The sequence below is a fragment of the Entelurus aequoreus genome, linkage group LG07, assembly GCF_033978785.1.
Source record: "Entelurus aequoreus isolate RoL-2023_Sb linkage group LG07, RoL_Eaeq_v1.1, whole genome shotgun sequence".
Classification (NCBI taxonomy): Eukaryota; Metazoa; Chordata; class Actinopteri; order Syngnathiformes; family Syngnathidae; genus Entelurus; species Entelurus aequoreus.
This window is the reverse complement of record NC_084737.1, coordinates 71,812,719-71,833,285: the sequence shown is the minus strand read 5'-3', so window position 1 is coordinate 71,833,285 and position 20,567 is coordinate 71,812,719. Positions and strand designations below refer to the sequence as shown.

Here is a 20,567-nt window from a genome sequence, read left to right as displayed (position 1 = left end):
AGGGGAAATCGTGTTGACAGGGACCAAGCACTTCACAAGCACTCACCTCTATGGAGCCTGAAGTCCTGCACCCTTCTCGGGCTAGTTCTCTGTCTGCCTCCGGGACACTGTCATTCGGACCTCGAAGGGCCACCTCAGACAAACTCCAAAACTAACACCAAAATACAGAAATACAGCTACCAAATTACTGCTACATATCAGGTAATGTGCTTTTTTTTAAAAAAATGTAATGACTAATTGTCGTCCAAAAGCCGTGTGAAAAACATTGTGCTATTACTGCTAATGCTAGCCAGTTGGCAGTTGATAACGCAACCACATCAAACATGTTCATTGGTAAGTTAATCATAACTTGACAGCTTCTACTACAGTTTGGCTCCCAGTGTTGAAATAATAACTGGTTCATTCTTGTGTCTGTTTTTTTTTTTGTTTAACCATTGAAGGTGGGTCCCTATATCCGCAATCTGTTCTCAAGGTTTCTTATTTTACCCCAAGTGGGGTCTTTCAGTTTTTCCTTGTCTGAATGTGAAGCCCTTTGAATTTGCGATTAACAGCTGTTTAAATAAACGTTGATTGACTGATTTGAAAGCATGCAAATTTAAGGCATTTATTGGTACATAGTTCTGCTTTTTCTCATTTAATTTGCTTTATTTACTCAGTATGTTAATAACAAAACAAAAAAAGTGTTTTAAGACAAATGCTTTAAAACTGGCACCTTAAAAACAATATGAATTGTTGTGATATTTATCAAAATCGGATGACATGAAAAAATGAATTGTGATCATTTGTTTTGCCGTATCACACCTGTTTAATGTAGAAGCTTTATCAGATGTTTTTTCCATCGATATGATTTAGCAGATGCTACTGTACATCGCTGAAATTATTAAGCTAAAATAATACCTATCTGACAGTGCCTTATTAAGGTGCAGATATACTTCAACACTGATACACTAAGTTACTTATAAAAGGTTGCACTATAACAGGGGTCTGTAACCCGGCTATTCTGCCTCCTTGTTGTGGCTCCCTCACATTTTTTAAACCCCGAAATAAGAAAAGTTTACATTTTTAAAAAGAGTTATATAGTTTCCAACTGTCTGTGAGGCCGTGAACGCGCACAGGCTGGGTTCTGAGGCGCAAGAAAGGCAAGTAAAAGAGACTGGAAGCCTGTGAGTTCAGTTCAGCTTTGTAAATAATCAAATGTAAATAATCAAATGTAGACACTTTTTATTATACTTTCTGATCTCTCTCTCTCTCTATGTCCACTACTTGCTGTACATATCCTACCAAGTCAGTCTTACACTGTTTCAATGTCCATTTCTCTGATGATGCAATTGTTGATGCTGATTGTTGATGACTGAAGTGTTGATACCAACCAAACCTAACCCCCCCTTCCTCCATATCCCACACCCCGCATTGTAAATAATGTAAATAATTCAATGTATATACTCTGATGATTATCTTGTGTGATGACTGTATTATGATGTTAGTATATATTTGATAGTATATATCTGTATCATGAATCAATTTAAGTGGACCCCGACTTAAACAAGTTGAAAAACGTATTCGGGTGTTACCATTTAGTGGTCAATTGTAGGGAATATGTACTTCACTGTGCAATCTACTAATAAAAGTTTCAATCAATCAATCAAATTCACGAATGTGCAACCCCTTAGGTAAGCTAACCATGAATACTTGCCAAAAAGAAAACAGAAAAAGGAAAAAAGAGCTTGATTTTACACCGACAGATTGCTTTTCCTTTAAAATAAAAAAATTAAAAAGATGAAAACTTTTAAAAGTTTATAAGCTGTGTTGCGTTTTGCGGCTCTATACTATTTTTCTTTTAGGATAGGATAGACTTTTATTTATCCCACAATGGGGAAATGACTTGGTTGCAGTGCAGGTTTTTACATATGGTAACAGAAGTAGAGCGTAATGAAAAACAAAAAATAGAAATAAATACTACATATTACTCACTAATAGCATAGATACAAGATACAATACAACAAAAAAGCACTAACACTGGTATTGCACACCACAAAAAAACATCATAGTAATCACATAAGTGTGTTGTAAAGTCTTATGGCTGTGGGTAAAAAGGATGTGGATGTAACAGTCTAATGCTGAAGGAGCTACTCAGGGCCTCCACAGTGCCGTGCATGGGGTGAGATGGTTTGGACATTATGGATGTTAACTTGGTCAGCATTCTTCTGTCAGCCACCTCCTCAATGCTGTCTAGTGGGCAGCCTAGGACGGAGTCAGCTCTCTTAATCAGTTTATTAAGTCTGCTCCGGTCTTTGACCATGCTAACCCCCCCAGCAAACGACAGCATAGAAGCCATCAAAGTGTCGTAAAAGGTGCGCAGCAGTGACCCGCGCAAAAAAGAGGCAGCAAAATGTCTCCTGATAGTTAAGGTTGCAGACTGGACACATCCACAAAAAAGGTGTAGTGAAATACTTAGAATTGTAACTTAACTTGCTCCATTTTTTAATTTTGGATTGTATATATGTCGTTCCAAAGATATATTATTTTTTTCCTGTAGTAACACAGGCTGGAACACCAGATTTATTTCTTGGTGGGTTACAGTGGTGGGCTGGAGACAGAGGGGAGAACATGCATACACCCATTTCTGTAAAGTAAAATGACACTATATCAAATCAAGCATTTCCATATGTGGACTATTGTGGCTGCTGTTGTGGGTCTGGCAAAGAGTGACCGGGCAGGGCAACTCACCAAAAGCTGGGCTGTGCTATTTGGCCGGGACTATCTGTGATCTCTGGAGCCCTCTACTGATCTAAAATAAGAACCGTCTCTAACACCCATGAAAAGGAAGGATCTATAGTTGTTTTCTGAGTTTGGAAGACTGGCACAGAAACATTTGCATGACCATACTTATCTTTATCACCTTTCAAGATGATCATCTGTAACCTAAGTTAATTACACAAACACAGACTAACTTCACCATTAACCACCGTGGCCATAAACCCCAAAGATAAGAAAATATATATAATATTATAAAGTGCTGCCACGGTGCCACGTTGGCCTTTGTTCTGTAAGGGAGGAGGTGTTTTGAGTATCTGAGTCACAGGCAGTCAGTCATTAAAGTCTTGCACCAAGGTCAGTGTAGACCTCTTCCTCTAATCACAAGATACCGTTCTTGGGTCAAGGGGGAAAAACACATTCAAAGGATCATGTGTGTGTGGCCAAAAAATCCAAAGATGGCAGACTTTTTTTTTTGTGGTCGTAGAAACATTACTGCTTCCTCCTCTCGTCTAAAAGAAATTAAATTAGCTACCATGCCTGTTTGGGTCAGTGGCTGAGGCAATGGCATTTTACTGGAAGTTCTCCATTGCCAAGCTTGTCTTTACAGAAATAAATGAGTCTAGGAGTGCTTGGCTAAGACTGTCCCGGCTAAATGAAGATTGAGTGATGAGGTTAAACATGGTAGACTTAAGACAGCAAGGATTAGCAAAATGGGGAAACTCTTGTCCTTCACCCCTCCCTTAAATGACCCCCCAAAAAAGGACAACATAAAGAAGGAGAAGACCTCCAAGTCTGTAGTACACAAACTGGCACAATTTAGAGTTCAGGAAGTCCAAGAGACGCCTCTGCCGGTCCCGAGAGGGAAACCTAAAACCAGTGACATAGCCAATACATGTCATATTCTCTAAGTCACGAATGGTTTATTTTCCGAGGAATTTCAACCTAAAACCTGTTCTTCATAATTATCTTGATTTGTTTGGAAAACCAAGGTGGATAGACTCGGCCCAATTGCCAACAAGAGACCACTGTTTTGTTCAACTTAGAGAAAAAAAGTGCTTTTTAGCGAAACATAATTTCTCACAGTTGCTTAACAATGACAAACATGCATTGCCCCGCAATGGAAGTTGTATATGTCTACACTAGGTGTTCTTCAAAAAGTCAGAAATATGGTGCAAGAGAAGCCTGTTATGTCAAATGTATTTTTCTCATGACGCTTTGACGAAATCATTGTAACATTGAAAAAGGCTGCCATCCAAAAGCTGTCTGCTTGAGGCTGAGAGAAGACATCCAAGAACCCACTTTTCAATAACAAATACACGCATCTGGCAGTAAACTGCTGATGGACGATTTGTCATGCATCAAATAAGTTGTGCCTTCCTGCGGGGCACAGTCTATAGAGAATGTATACTACAGCATGTACTAAACATATTGTAACAATGAAAATGTTCATTTGAGATTTTAAATGATGGCCATAGCAGTCATTTAAGGAAATGAGGTGGGTCATTAACGCAATCTATACACTGAAACTGCAATCAAAGCCAGACTGCATGAATGAATTAATGTGTAGTGTTTTTCTCATGCATCACTAAGAATCTCAGCTCAGTCACAGTTTGTCAATGTGATTTAAATAACATCTTTGAACGTCACCAAGCAAAAATAAATATATCACAACCTATTCTAGCAACCCCATTTATAGAAATCTGATTGGACACTGTGATTTAAGAGATTCTATGACATCAATGCTGTCTCACTCCTTTTCTGGCCAAGATCTTAGTTTTGTGCTAAGAAAAAAGTACCATATTTCTCAGACTATAAGGCACACTTAAAATCTTTCATTTTCTAAAAAAATCAACAGTGCGCCTTATAGCCCGGTGCGCCTAATGTACGTATTCCTTCTCGTTGTGGTTACCGACCTCGAAGCAATTTTATTTGGTACATGGTGTAATGATAAGTGTGACCAGTAGATGGCAGTGACACATAAGAGATACGTGTTGCCTGATGGTTGACGCCTGTTCAATAAATGACACTAGCAAGTACAGGTTAGCAAGCAAGCCCAAAACCTTAATGTTTATTTGAGAATACAGAAAATTACACACTACACTCTAAAATCTGTCAAAAAGTTTTAGTACAACTTTGGTAAGCAACAAAGCCGCACCGCTTGATGGATTGTCCGCCATAGTCAGACGTACTGTGCTTCAACATACGGGTATTATGGTGTGTGTATAAGCAAATATTATACCATAGTAAGTAAACAAATATTAAGTACAAAAATAATCTTTCTCAATAAAAAAAAAAACAGGTTTTAAGATGTTCATCATAATTCTTGTTCTGTGTAATTTGTGAACATTTGTAGTTTGAACAGTCTCTTAAACTGAATCATATTGGTGCTTTGTTTGATTTATTTGGTTAATCCATTCCATAATTTAATTCCACATACTGATATGCAAAAGGTTTTAAGTGTTGTACGAGCATACAAATGTTTTAAATTAGATTTTTCTCTAAGGTTATATTTCTCCTCTTTTGTTGAGAAAAAATGTTGTACATTCTTGGCTAGCAGGTTATAATTTGCTTTGTACGTCATTTTAGCTGTTTGCAAATGCACCAAATCGTCAAATTTCAATATTTGTGATTCAATAAATAAAGGGCTTGTATGTTCTCTATATACAACATTATGTATTTTTCTAATTGATCTTTTTTGTAACACCATGTTAAGAGGGGAAAAAGATTCAAACAAATATTAGGCTTGAAAATAATTAGTATAATACATATAATGAATATGTGTGTTAAGGAAACAAAGATGTCTGTGCCTTTAAAGTTTTTGCTCTTCTAATAACTCCAAGCTTGGTGTGCAATGGGTAGGGAATAGGGGGCGTGGGGTGGGGTGGGGGGTGTCCGCTCTTCTGTTTAAAAAACCCTGAGGTATTAGGGTGGACTAATCTTTAAAAGGTTAATTTATTCATAGAGCTTTTGACAGAGATGTATGGCCGAGCCAACATCTCATGCACCTCTTCCCAGAGGGAGACGACTTGAGCGCAGAACTGAGCGAGAGGAGGCGAGGGAAGGGGTGTGGGCGGGGGTTGGGGGGGTTCTAGTGTGTGACTAGGGCAGAAAGATGGAGTGCAGAGTAGAAGCAGAGTGGGGAGTCAACATGATCTAAACACAAACACATAATTACCTCATAGGTACTGACAATGACTCCGGCCTTTGACCCCGCACGCTTTGAACTCTTCAGTCGGCTTTTTACCCCTGGAAGAGAAATATAAACTTGTTGTAAATCATGCTGCACATGTTGGAATAATAAACAACAGATCTTATATTCAGATGAGGTGAGAATATAGTTTTTTCTAAGCCACTCGGTCATTACCTTTCTGTGGTTTATCGGCCTCTAATATTCACAGAACGGGACAATAGGATTTAGGTGTGGCAAGGTTTTCCGATATTCATTTATACTGAATGAACTTTTTGTATTCAGTGTGTAGGTGGATTGTAAATACAGGCTGAATTTATGCTAAAAAGCAAATGTCTTACACACACCTGAAATACTAAAGGAGAATAATTTATCAAGGTCACACCTAAATAAAATATTTATTGTGTTAATTTGGATTTTACAAACAATGCAGTTTGAATAGAATAGTATTTGTATTATTATGGCTAAAAGCACTCAGTCTACAAATGGTAGTTTATCATAGCAACACACTATTAATCTGCTGTAGGTCTGGGCGAAATGGCCTAAAAACAAAATCTCAGATTTTTTCACAAAATATTATATTTAAAAAAAATTCTGATGTCTTTCCGTACTTTTTAAATGACAGAAGTAATTTAGAACGAGTTTTGCTTTTATTTAAACAATGTGTAGTTTGAAATGGCACTGCATACACTGCATCTTATACTCTTAGCAAAATGATATATGTATAGTGTTGTAATTTTCCAACCAGATATAACATTTACTTTTTATGCAATTATTTTCAAATAACTAAATTAAGAGTTTAAGGCAATACTTCAAATTGAATAAAATACTTCAGTAAACAAAAATGTAGCATTGTACATTGCATGCAAATAAATAAGAATCTCCAACATTGAGATTAATAAAATGCAAACTTAAAACTTCTGTCTTGAAATAAAATGTAGCATTGCACATTGCATGCAAATACATTTACTCCAATAAATCAATAAAGGTACCATTACTCATTAAATGGTAATAAATATCAATCAGATCAATAATGTGCAAACTTAAAACTTCTGTTTTGAATCAAATACAATAAAAATGTAGTATTGTACGCTGTATGCAAAGAAATGCTTAAGTAAAACATTGAGATGACTACCGTATTTTTCGGAGTATAAGTCGCACCTGCCGAAAATGCATAATAAAGAAGGAAAAAAACATATATAAGTCGCGCTGGAGTATAAGTCGCATTTTTTGGGGAAATGTATTTGATAAAACCCAACACCAAGAATAGACATTTGAAAGGCAATTTAAAATAAATAAAGAATAGTGAACAACAGGCTGAATAAGTGTACGTTATATGACGCATAAATAACCAACTGAGAACGTGCCTGGTATGTTAACGTAACATATTACGGTAAGAGTCATTCAAATAACTATAACATATAGAACATGCTATATGTTTACCAAACAATCTGTCACTCCTAATCGCTAAATCCCATGAAATCTTATACGTCTAGTCTCTTACGTGAATGAGCTAAATAATATTATTTGATATTTTACGGTAATGTGTTAATAATTTCACACATAAGTCGCTCCTGAGTATAAGTCGCACCCCCGGCCAAACTATGACAAAAAAACGGCGACTTATAGTCCGAAAAATACGGTATATAGTTTTAGTAAGTGGATAAACTAAGGCTTTTCCTGGGTTCCCTGTTAGTGTGTACTGATGGTAAAGACAATGTACACTTCTTTGCACATGTAATATATCACTATTTTGATGATTAAATGCGTTATAATTACACAAGGGTTTTGCAGCAGCACACGTACCGGAGCAACTGATTTAGTGATCGCTCTGTGCATTGTGCTCCTTTCTCATCATACATGGTACCATGTGTAAATAACTTTGCCACAGTAAGATGATTCTTAGGTAGAGTTTGTTGTTGTCGCGGTCGTGTTGGCCTCGTAAAGAGTTGCATTTCCCCCACTCGGCTCGATGCTTTTTCAGATGCTGGAGCGTGCAGTCATTTGTTCCACGCCTGTTGCCGCAAATCTGAAGTACTGGCAAAACTTTTCTTTACTTATTCTTTTTGCAATTCCCCCCAACCTCCAAAGCCCGAAAACACAGTTTTGAAAAAAAAAAAATCATGATTTTACTCAACATAACAGGAACAATGCAAAAATATCAACCATATTAAAATTATTTTCGGTCATGAATACATCTCCTTCGCGATAGGCGCATGCACGTCTGTGCGAGTCTAATAGAAGCCAGTCAACTTCAGGTAAAATGTTAGTGAGACTGCCAGTGCTTTTAGCTCAGTAGTAGTAGTACGCTAGTCTCTCACAGACGACGTGGGTTCGAGAGTACACAATCGCTAGGTGAAGCTCTTTGTGATTGACAGCTATAAACACCAATCATTGGATTACGCCGTCAAAATTGGGGGCCCCTGATTGGGGGGATTGGGGGCTATGGGCGTCAGCTCAGGTAAGCATTAGGCGACCTTGGCTGCAGCTCTACACACAATTGTGGAAATTATGCCCATTTGAAGATTGGATGGAAACATAATCATTCAAAGAGAATTGTCAGTATCAGTCAAGATGTTGAAAGTCAATTTTCTATATGGACTAAATCTCAAAGTTCCATTTTCATAACTTTTTTAAAAGGACGTAGGAATTATTGCTGATTAAAATAACATTTAAGTTAGAAAAGTGTCCTTTTGAAAAACTATCAATGAGCTTTTAAGGTATTTAAGGGCACACTGAATCCATATAAAGCATTCACATTGAGTACAAAGATACTGAACATATAATGTGACGATTTTAGACTACCGTAATTTCCGGACTATAAGCCGCACCTGACTATAAGCCGCACCAGCTAAATTTAGGGGAAAATACAGATTGCTCCATATATAAGCCGCACCCGACTATAAGCCGCAGGGTTTTGATGTGTAATTACCGTAGTATATAGGGGTTCCTGCTACCACGGAGGGGATTGTCGGGACAGAGATGACTGTTTGGGAACGCAAAGCGTCCCATTTATTAACAATAAATCTTTCAATCATTCAATCAAACTTTCACATCTTTGACATGGCGAACAGCATTCGTGCAGAGTACAAATAATACAACCGTGCAAAGTAATACAAAGTGCTCGCCTGTACGTTATCAAAATAACCAGCCTACCGGTATATGAAAAGTCAGTCTTTAATCATTGTGTCATCGTCTTCCTCCTGCGTACTAAAACCACCGAAATCCTCTTCGTCGGTGTCGGAGAAGAACGGAAGTAAGATAAGAAGTAAATAAGCCGCACACTTGTATAAGCCGCAGGGACCAGAACGAGGGGAAAAAGTAGCGGCTTATAGTCCGGAAATTACGGTAATTTTTTATGGCAAGGCGTTTCCCCTAGAACCATTTAAAGACTGTGAAAATAAACGGTCTATTGAATACACTGTTCATTTTCACAGATAGACATGATAAACTTTATTCTGACCAATAGGGGTTCTTGCACGCCAAATGTTATCCAAAACGCAAACACGTGAGGGGTTGACGTAGTAGCGCTTACAAACAAATTACGAACTAGAAGACAGAAAATGGTAGAATGTTTTGCAAGACTCAATGATGGTTTGTTAAGAAAAACTAAATCGGAGGTTTTTAAGCTTTTCTAACACCTTCCATATGTAATAAAATTATAACTCGTCCTACTTTACTTCTGCTAAAACTTCCAACCGGAAGTGGAGCAGGAAAAAGTTGACTCTGGCTGTTGTCACGGAGATTTCACGATCATATAATTGCCAAGCCCTAGACTGACGCTTTTTACTATACCCTATTGTCGTCCTTAACACACCAACAGCAACCCTCATAACAGTAGCCACAACAACACTTCCTCATTATGCACCAATGACTGTTAAGGCGAGTTAGGTACATTCAAGAAACTCTGGAATTTTAAGTAGCAACATAACATAAGCAAGCCTTTTTTTTATTTATTTGCACGTTCTCTAGGTGCTGTATTACTGATTGTTTTGCTGCAACAATTATGACAATTTGTTTTGGATTGTATTTCTTAATTCTCAAAGTCTTATTTAATTAATTAATTTATATCACGGAACAATTTCGATTACTCATCTATTCAACTTGAATGTCACAAAGTTCCATGAAATAAAAAGGCATTGTTTTGTTATTTTAAACAAAAATGTGGATGTTTGATTTTTTTTAAATACTGGTTCGGGTACCGTTTTAAAAGTACCAATTAGGTACTAGTATCGGTTAAATTCACTTAAGTGATACCTATCCCTAACAAATAACACCATGGTGTAACTGCTACAAGCAACGTTGTTCTGTTGTACGTCTGCGATGATTAATCAATTATTCGATAACATTTATTATTTGGTTATATTCTGTTACTTTGATTATGGAAAATGTTTAACATACGGACCACATAGAGCACCCGGAACTTTAAATACACTGACATAGTTTCCACATGACCGATGCAAGAGAGTGCAGATGACTGGTAAGTGGTTGTTGTGATCTGTGTGGCGGAAAACAGCGAAATATTTTTATCTTTTAATAATGCACACGTTAGAAGTGCAAGTTCAATGCTGATAATGTGTATTTGTTCGACTAAAAAGAAAATGTGTTGTGCATTTCCCCAAATTACACATTGAGGCTATAAAGTGTATTTGATACTGGTTTATTGACCAAACTTACTGATAGATTACTCAATGACTAATATATTTGTTAGCTGCAGCCCTATTCTGCTGAATACAATGCTGGCAATGAAACACAAGTTCGTTATAGAGTTCATAAAAAATTCAAAGTTAAAACCAAAAACACAATACAAGTTGGAATGACTGATATATTTTATTTGTGCCATCAAGTCCCAAGTGGACTTATATCATGACTCATCATCACTCCGCTCTCCCCTGTTTCAGATAGTTATAATGATGACATCCTGGTACATTTTCCATCTATGTACCTTTTAATAACACCTCTGTTTGTGGAAAATCCATAGCGTAACCGTGGATACGAAGAAAAGCAACGTACTATGTGAAGAGAATAAGTAGCACACAGCTCTACCTACACAAAAAAAATACTGACAAGGTTTTTACATCTGTGCAAGTAGTCGACAAATTCTGTAGTGACGTATGACCGAAACCTCCATGAGCTCAGTGTGCGAAGTGGGCAGGAAGCCAAATGGCCATCACGAACTCAAGTAAAACAAATGACTAAACATTTATAGTTCCCCTAGATGAGGTATGTCTGAGCTGGGGCTTTGAGGAGAGCCTGCAAAAAATTACACCACACATTTGCATCCGTACGAACATAAATCTGTATCTTGCATATTTAAAGATTAAATTAAGAGACATTTGATTTACGGCAGCCATTTCCGCTTTCATTAAGGGCAAATGCAACATGATGAAGACAACAAACTCATCCAGTGCAGGGTATTCTCAACTAAAATACATCAACAGGGATTTAAGCAGTAGTCCCAAGTAGGACTTTTTCGACGAATGCAAAGCCATAGAAATAGAGAGGTAAGGGTCCCACTATCCTGAAAGATGCCGGGTCAAAATGTGGCATTTAAAACGACCGCACTGGAAATTATGGGCCATGCTTAATGTCTCACCTTCCCTGTCCCCCCAGTACCTTTGCTCTGGGCGCATCTAATTGGTAGCTATTTGGGGCTGAGAGAGTTCCGTTTCTTCTCTAATCCAGTTCAGTAGGGGGAAGCTCACATGGTCTCAATTACCCCCCACACTAGAACCACCCCCCCTCCTCTACTATCCATCTCACTGGTCTGCTCCTCTTCCAAAGCACAGGACCAGGTCCTTTTTCAGCAGTTTATGTTATTAAGTACATACTGCAGAGTTCCTGTCCTTCACAGAAGCCTGGAGATGTTATCTCCCCTGCTGTCGTATTCGGTTACCTCCGAAATATTCCATAAATTAGATTGGGATTGGCAATTCGTATCATACAGAGGTGGAGGCTGAGGTGGTCAGGGATTGGTTAGGGATGTGAGGCACCACGGAAGCAAAGCAACAGACTAGACCAGAGTGATCTTCTTGTGTTTACATTGGATGGAAAAACCCTGTGAGGTCACTGGAAGGGTGAAGGTGAGTGTGCTTAAGGGTGTCAGGTATAAAGGCGACCCAAAACCAGTTCCTATCTGGAAAAAGTTGATTATCTGGCAAGACTCAGATGCAGCTATATTTGGGTTTAGAGAAAGTGGTGGCAAAGCTGGGGGTATTACAAGCATGAACCTGCCCCCTACGATAATTAAACAAAGCTGTATTTAGACAGGTAACTTCTAGATCTAAAGAACTCTGGAGAGCATCTTGAATTGAGACATCCATATCCAATGTGATTATAGGAGGAACCTACGAGGTCCTCAAATAATGAAATCTGCAATAACACAAACACGCCCCCCTTGACACACAAGCTAAGTGGAACCTTCGAGGTGACCTTACCCGAGCAAAAACTATTTATCCGGGAGAGTCTTGATACTAATGTCCTTGACCCAGCCACACACAAAGAAGTTGTAGACCTCCATGCTTTTCCAAGTTTTAATTTGTTTTGTCGCGTAGAATGACGTCTGAAGCACACGACAGTTTGATATGTTTGGGAAGTCCACCGACGAATAATCCTTGATATCACTCGACAATTTTTTTTTTTTTGATAAAGTAGAGGGATCTATTCCATGAATAGTTGGATTTTTTGCTCATATCTACTTTTTGCAAGAATATATCGGCCCCTCGTGGACTCTGCTTGCTGTACAACAGCCATCTTAGCTTGGTTGACCACCACTGGTTTTTACTACCGGGAAGAAATCACTTGTTAAAATACAAGCAATTAATTCAATGTGATTCCTACATTTATGTGCACTTCATGTGCATATTGATGTACTTTCCTTTGTGTGCTTAGTTTCACAGTGACTTCATTGTGGAGAATACCAGCATTTTTTCCACCTTTAATTCAAAGGACTGTTTGCATATTTGGCAACTAAATTCCAACATTCAGGAAGGGCCGGATATTGTGTAGTCGGTCTTAAAATTTACAGTAAAAGCAGTAACAATTAAAAAATGGAGCAAAACGATATAATATTAGAAAACATTATTGTTAATACTAATAACACAGTTGTGATGGATGGATGGATGGATGGATGGATGGATGGATAGATGGATAGATGGATAGATGGATAGATGGATAGATAGATAGATAGATAGATAGATAGATAGATAGATAGATAGATAGATAGATAGATAGATAGATAGATAGATAGATAGATAGAACAACTAAATACATTACTCAAATCAAAAATGAGTGAGGAGACTGACTGGTGTGCTGGTTTCATACCAGGAATCCTGAAGTTACTGGACGACCGCTCTGCCATTCATGCCCCGCCGCGACACATTTAGATAAAACAAAGCTAATTCGCATATTTTGCAGGGATTAATTATCGTATCACCGAAGCACAACAAGTTAAAATAACATATAAAAGCGATTTGGAGGAAACCGGTATCAACAATGCTACTATTACACCAAAAACAATCAGTGGACAACCTAAAACACTGGCAAAGTATACTCGAAATATTTAATAGGTTAAGCAAGACTTTTGGAGGAACTAGGTTTATTGCAATTAATCAAAATTTGGGGATTAATAAAGTATTTCTGTTTCTGATAATCGGATGCTATAAAATTAATTGTTTGTTTAAAAGCCCTTTTGTCGGCCAAATGTATATCATTCGTATTGTATATTGTGCAAACCTAGTTTGTTATGATCTGTGTTGGGGCAAAAAAGCAGAGTTGTTTGTTTTATTTATGTTAAACATGTTAAAAATACAATTTCAATGTTGATGTTTTATAGAAAAAAGAATCTAGGTTATGGCAAGCAGAAACAAATCAGTTATTTAAACAATTTTCTCTAAAATATGCATTCAGGAAAAAAAGTGTGTTTTATCCAATTACTCGATTGATTGAACTAATCACAAGATATGAGCCCGAGTCCCGATAACTGGCTTTGGAACGCTTCTTAAATATTGAACTTGTTCATTATTAATGACCAAAACTCTTCACGTCTGTGGGGAAAAGTCATCGCCTATCGTGTCATCGCTCTGTGACTAGTGAAGCAGCCCTTTGTGAGAAGTGCTATATAAATAAACTTTGATTGATTGAAGTAGCCAATCAAGAAGCTAAAAAAATCATTGTGGCTACTTTGTTGAGGAGGTACTTACCTCAAGCTCGCTCAGAAAAATTATGAAGTTCATGTTTATACCGTCTCCATGATTTTTTTACAGCCTTTTCTTTATGTACAGTAGTTCCCCCAGCATTCCCTCCTCTTGTATGTCCCCTTCCATATTTCTCCAGTTCTTGCAATGATGGTTTGCTATCTTTCTTCTTCCATTTTTGTTAGATCACTTTTTTTCATAGGAATTTTTTGTTGTGTGTTATATGCTGTGTTGATAGTTGCTTCTCTCAGACGGCTTTTGTGTATGTGCATGCGCTCCTTGTGTGTACGTGTGCATGAGACAGTGGTGAGTGACAGCTTAAACGCCAGACTAATTCCTCATGCCGACAAGCAGTGTTTATTTGATATAATTAGTAATTGTGGAAAAATACAGACATGTTTTAAATATACATTTTCTGTTAAACCACTAATGGTAACATAAAATAGAAAACAATTACTTTAAAGCAAGTTGCAAAAGATCCCTTAAGATAGCCATCTTGAACAAGTATCGGGGACTGACTAGCATCTTTGCTAAGCTGCCATTTGAAATAAGTGTTCCATAAAGCCACAAAAATATATAGTAGAGCAAAACTCAAGGCCTAAGTTAATTATTTAAAGCTCACTGAGGTCGATTGATTGAGCTATGTTGAGATTGTGCCTGATATGCTGACATGTGCTCAATAATGAAAGTAGTCGATATTTTGAAATACTTACTGCGAAAAAAGTCCAAAAAGAAAAAAACTCTTGCAGATTTATCTATTTGATCATGGCAATATGCTATTGTGCGAATTCATGCAAGACAATAGCTTAAACCTCAGATGCATTTGACTTTGATGGGTCTACTACCGTATGTGTCTCAAAATAAAATACATGATGACGACATACGCACTACAATAGTTCCCTGATTGCAACATACAAGGACTGGTCTAAACCACATTTTATATACTGTCGGTGGAGACTTAACTTTAAACCAGGGGTGTCAAACGTAAGGCCCGCGGGCCTAAGGTGTTATCCGGCCCGCGGGATGAGTTTGCTAAGTAAAAAATTAGGCAACATTTTTGAATGAAATAAACTGCTGTTGTAAATGTGTCCACTAGATGTCGCAATAGCAATTCTTTGTATCTTTGTAGATGATGCTACATATGTAAAAAAAAAGAAAAGAAAAAGTATGGCCAACTCAATTTCAAAGTTGATGGCGCTCTCTAGTCACGTGACGGGCTTTTGACCAATCATTTAGGAAATCCTCTGGCAAAAGCCGCTCACGTGACTACAGAGCGCCATGTTTGCGACCGACTTTGAAGCCGAGTCGGCCATACTCTCCCTACACACGGCTCTGCCACTAGTTGTATGGCAAAGAATCAATTGATTAAATTACAGTGCTTTATTTTCCTATATTCCAACACAGTGTTACTGGTCAAACTATGTGAAAGCCTTTGTATCAAACAAAGGACCGTCTTATAGTGAGGCACAAGTACCAACAAGTGACCAACAAGTATGTGCTCCAATCACTCTATCACACAAAAATAAGAGTTGCAGAAATTATTGGAAACTCAAGACAGCCATGACATTATGTCCTTTACAAGTGTATGTAAACTTTTGACCACGGCTGTAGCTAAATAAAATAAAATAAATACCTTTATGGTGAAAGACTCTTCAGATTGGACCCCAGTAAAAAACCTTTGAAAACTGTAGAATAATAATAATAATAATAATAATAATAATAATAATAATTACAGATGCTTTAAAATGTAATATCGGAAATTATCGGTATCGTTTTTTTTATTATCGGTATTGTTTTTATTTTTTTAAATCAAATCAACATAAAAAACACAAGATACGCTTTAGGGCTGCAACAACTAATCGATTAAAATCGATTATAAATATAGTTGCCGATTAATTTAGTCATCGATTCGTTGGATCTATGCTATGCGCATGCGCAGAGGCTTTAAAAAAAAAACATTTTTTTTAAAATAAATCTTTATTTATAAACTGCAACATTTACAAACAGCTGAGAAACAATAATCAAAATAAGTATGGTGCCAGTATGCTGTTTTTTTTTCAATAAAATACTGGAAATGATAGAAATGTAGTTTGTCTCTTTTATCCGATTATTAATCGATTAATTGAAGTAATGTCAAGTCAAGTCAAGTCAACTTTATTTATATAGCACATTTTCAACAACTGTTTAGGTTGCACCAAAGTGCTTTACAGGTTAAAAAAGCATGGAGCAAACAAAAAACAAACAAAAAAAAAACCAACAACAAAAAAAAAAAAATAAAAAAAAAAAATAAAAATAATAATAATCGACATATTAATCGATTATCAAATTAATCGTTAGTTGCAGCCCTAATATGCTTACAATTAGTGCACCAACCCAAAAAACATCCCTCCCCCATTTACACTCATTCACACAAAAGGGCTGTTTCTTTCTGTTAGTAATATTCTGGTTCCTACATTATATATCAATACAGTCTGCAAGGGATACAGTCCGTAAGCACACATGATTGTCCACTAATAGTACTAACCTTTAACAGTTAATTTTACTCATTTTCATTAATTACTAGTTTCTATGTAACTGTTTTTATATTGTTGTACTTTCTTTTTTATTCAAGAAAATGTTTTTAAATGTATTTATTTTATTTTATTTTATTATTTTTTTTTAAAATGACCTTATCTTCACCATACCTCGTTGTCCAAATTAGGCATAATGATGTGTTAATTCCATGACTGTATATTTCGGTATCGGTTGATATCGGTATCAGTAATTAAGAGTTGGACAGTATCGGAATATTGGCAAAAAGCCATTATCGGACATCCCTAATAATAATAATAATAATAATAATAATAATAATAATAATAATAATAATAATAATAATAATAAGGAGACAGTTGACATTAATGCAGAAACTTGACCACATTACATTTGTGTAACCACAGTGGACACAAACCGCCAGGAACACAGTTTTAATCATCCAGTTGTGACCATTGTTGTGTCTACATAATTGTTACATTGTTTACTTTCTTTCCACTTTTGCTTAAAAGGAAGCTGGGGTCCATTTTGAAGCTGACACATACAACTGCAAGTGACGCCATCAATAAACAAGACGCCCAAAACGTCTTTTTTCATGACACGTCATAAACTCACCTGGCACATGGCACTCCATCCACATCGGTAGCTGGAGATATGTTACTAATTGCATTGCAGCTGAGTTGTAGTTTCAAACAAAGACTTGTAAAATGATAAGATAGTCTAATAAAAGTAAAGTGTTAATGGCATGAAATGTTTGAGCTTACCTGACGTTTTTTTTAATCCTTCTTCTGTCTTTTTTCTTTGAAGGCGCACAGCGACATTTGTGCTTAGCGCCCCACGTGGTGAAGTCATGTAAATGCTTCTGGTGGTCGCATTGAGGGCGAAGTCTGCCCTGGTTTTTGTCTGCTGAAATGTATTTCCCTCATAGAAGAAAACACATTTTGACAAACCCTCTGATCTTTCTTTAATGTTTCACACAGCACAGAGATATAGTTAAACATACAACATGGCATATTTAGTTTTATTTTACCATGTACCCAATAGACCCGTGTTTTTCAACCGCTGTGCCGCGGCACACTAGTGTACCGTGAGATATTGTTTGGTGTGTCGTGGGAGATTACGTAATTTCACCTAATTGGGTTAAAAATATTTTTTGCCAACCTGTAATTATAATCCGCAAATGTGCCGTATCTGTGTTGTCTAGAGCTCGGCAGGGTAACCGTGCAATACTCTTCCATATCAGGTGGCAGCGGGTAAAAAGGTATCTAACCCTTAAACCAAAAGTAAACAAAAGGCGAGTGCCGCTAAGAAAAGGCATTGAAGCTGAGGGATGGCTATGCAGAACGAAGCTAAAACTGAACTGGCCGCAAAGTAAACAAAAACAGAATGCTGGACGACAGCAAAGACTTACAGCGTGTGGAGCAGACGGCGTCCACAAAGTACATCCGTACATGCCATGACAATCAACACCAAAATAGGAGCGCAAGACAAGAACTAAAAGACTACAGACAGGAAAACACCCAAAAAATAAAAATAAGTCACGGCGTGATGTGACAGGTCGTGACAGTACACCTACTTTGAGACGAGAGCTATAGTGATGCATGGTTGGTTAAATCATATCCAACAATCACGAGAACGAGTTTTTACTGTGAAAATCGGCTACTGAGTTTAATTTTTTAATGTTTTCTACTGGTGGTGTGCCTCGGGATTTTTTCAATGAAAAAAATGTGCCTTGGCTCAGAAAAGGTTGAAAGTGACTGTAATAGACACACACCTTTAGCTACTGTGCAATCTAATACAATGCATTGGGATATTTTCAATACCATGGGAGCTTGTGTAAATTTTTAAAACCTAAAGAAAAAAAACCAACATCAGAATAGATTTGAGTACATTAATTTAGTGGTCTGGGTATGACTTTATGACACATGTCTCAGTCAGAAGTCATCCTCGTCACTGGTCCACCAGAGCGAGCCTTTGTTTGTCTGTCCTCCACTTTGGCACATGTGGTTTTGGTTACATAATGTTATAATGCTCAACAATGTTTCTGCCTTGCAGTGCGGCACACTGCATAAAGACTACTTTGTGCCCCCCCCCCCCCCCCCCCACCCCCCGATGTCCACGCAAGAGACTCCACACGTGAACACACACATTATTAGTGATGGTGACTTCATCAACAGGCAATCAGGTATTGGTGCTAATTTCACCCCATTGACCAAGACACTTATGCAGAGCAACGGGCGAAAATGGGGCCCTAAGTAGAATTGTATTTGAAAACATATATATATATATATACAGTACAGACCAAAAGTTTGGACACACCTTCTCATTCAATGGGTTTTCTTTATTTTCATGACTATTTACATTGTAGATTGTCACTGAAGGCATCAAAACTATGAATGAACACATGTGGAGTTATGCACTTAACAAAAAAAGGTGAAATAACTGAAAACATGTTTTATATGCTAGTTTCTTCAAAATAGCCACCCTTTGCTCTGATTATTGTTTTGCACACTCTTGGCATTCTCTCGATGAGCTTCAGGAGGTAGTCACCTGGAAGGTTTTTCACTTCACAGGTGTCATAGTTCTGATGCCTTCAGTGACAATCTACAATGGAAATAGTGATGAAAATAAAGAAAACCCATTGAATGAGAAGGTGTGTCCAAATGTTTGGCCCCAACTATATGTGTATATATAAATACATATATATATATATACACATATATATATATATATATATATATATATATATATATATATATATATATATATATATATATATATATATATATATATATATATATATGTATATATGTATATATATATATATATATATATATATATATATATATATATATATATATATATATATATATATATATAGTTACACATACATATATATGTATATATATATAAACGTATATATATTTATATGTATACATAGTTACACATACATACATATATATATATATATATATATATATATATATATATATATATATATATATATAAACGTATATATATTTATATGTATATATAGTTACACATACATATATATATATATATATATATATATATATATATATATATATATATATATATATATATATATATATATATATATATATATATATATATATAGTTACACATACATACATACATGTGTGAATGTGAGTGTGAATGTTGTCTGTCTATCTGTGTTGGCCCTGCGATGAGATGGCGACTTGTCCAGGGTGTACCCTGCCTTCCGCCCGATTGTAGCTGAGATAGGCTCCAGCGCCCCCCGCGACCCCGAAGGGAATAAGCGGTAGAAAATGGATGGATGGATTGATATATATATATATATATATATACGACCCCGAACGGGACAAGCGGTAGAAAATGGATGGATGGATGGATGGACACACACACACACACACACACACACACACACACACACACACACACACACACACACACACACACACACACACACACACACACACACACACACACACACGCACACACACACACACACACACTTTTCTTTATCCTAGGAGAAAATGTGACAAGAAGGCCAAATACAGTCATTTGTCTCCATCTTGTGGCCAAAGACAAGTACTATCTTGGCTCTCAACAGTGCCTCTGTAATTGTGTTTATCTTATCTTTAGAAATGTTGGTGGGAATGATGAATAAATACACATTTTGGATGAGTAAAGCTTTGTCATCCCCACAGAGAGTGTGGCTGTCAAACCAAACCTCCATCACAACATGCTGATCTAAAAAGATACAATATGTAAATAATAGTATGTATTCTAAATGCATGTTAGTTAGCTCTGCTCTACTTTCTTCTTATCAGCTGACATATCTTCTCCATACGTCTGCATGTTTCCTGTGATACCTTCTCTAAAGTGCTGCATTC

General features: G+C 36.8%; 1 pseudogene; it reads right to left on the bottom strand.

Moving 5' to 3' along the window:
* LOC133654406 (histone-lysine N-methyltransferase PRDM16-like) overlaps positions 1 to 17,490 on the bottom strand; it is a 751,541-nt pseudogene extending 734,051 nt beyond the window's left edge.
* Positions 17,491 to 20,567: the final 3,077 nt, after the last annotated feature.